This window comes from Heptranchias perlo, chromosome 42 (genome assembly GCF_035084215.1).
Source record: "Heptranchias perlo isolate sHepPer1 chromosome 42, sHepPer1.hap1, whole genome shotgun sequence".
Lineage (NCBI taxonomy): Eukaryota > Metazoa > Chordata > Chondrichthyes > Hexanchiformes > Hexanchidae > Heptranchias > Heptranchias perlo.
Window position 1 is genome coordinate 5,622,299 of NC_090366.1, and position 676 is coordinate 5,622,974.

Genomic DNA, 676 nt, shown 5'->3' on the forward strand with positions numbered 1-676 from the left:
TTGCCTTCGATTAAGCTCGTTAGTGACTCCCTTCAAGGAGTTTACTCCTTTAAATTACTCTTAAGATCGAGAATGTGAACTACACTGGGGAGAGTTCACTGTCCATGTTTCTTACATCATGTTCAACAGAAACAAGAATTCTCCTCAACACGTTCCTGAGAATTTTATAAAAGGGACCCTCATCCGAACTCGATGTTAACTGTGGATAATTCAGAGTCTTACCATGAATATGTATAATGGAACACTAGCGCGCAGTGAGCCTGGGTAGCTTAGTCGGTATAGCATCAGACTTTGAAAGCCGGTAGTGATCTGAGGGTCCAGAGTTCAAATCCCTGTTCAGGCTCTAAATTTTGAAACAGCTGGCAAGTTCTGACTTTGCAGCAGAGCAACAGCTGCGGGACAGACGATGTGTTGTGAAAGCTGAAGTGGGATCTTGATCCCCAGTCATGCGCTGTCTGAGGCTGCTTTCCACCAGCAATGTGTGATTGGAGAGCGCGGGGCCAGAATATTGTTGCTGTCGTGGCCTCACTCACTCCTGGAGCTGGGGAACATCGAAAAACTGATGTGTTTGTTGCCACGGCCGCAATGCGGGTGAGAACTCTGTTTATTAACCGAGGCAGCGCTGCAGGATCCTGAAATGATCTCTCACAAATCAACTGAAACCAGTCGCAATGTG

At 46.7% G+C, this 676-nt stretch overlaps 1 non-coding gene across 1 annotated transcript; it reads left to right on the forward strand.

The window, feature by feature from the left end:
* Nucleotides 1–258: 258 nt before the first annotated feature.
* On the forward strand, nt 259–343 carry trnaq-uug (transfer RNA glutamine (anticodon UUG)). The gene is given in 2 exon segments: nt 259–295; nt 308–343. It is a non-coding gene; the product is annotated as a tRNA-Gln (tRNA).
* The last annotated feature ends 333 nt before the right edge of the window (nt 344–676 follow it).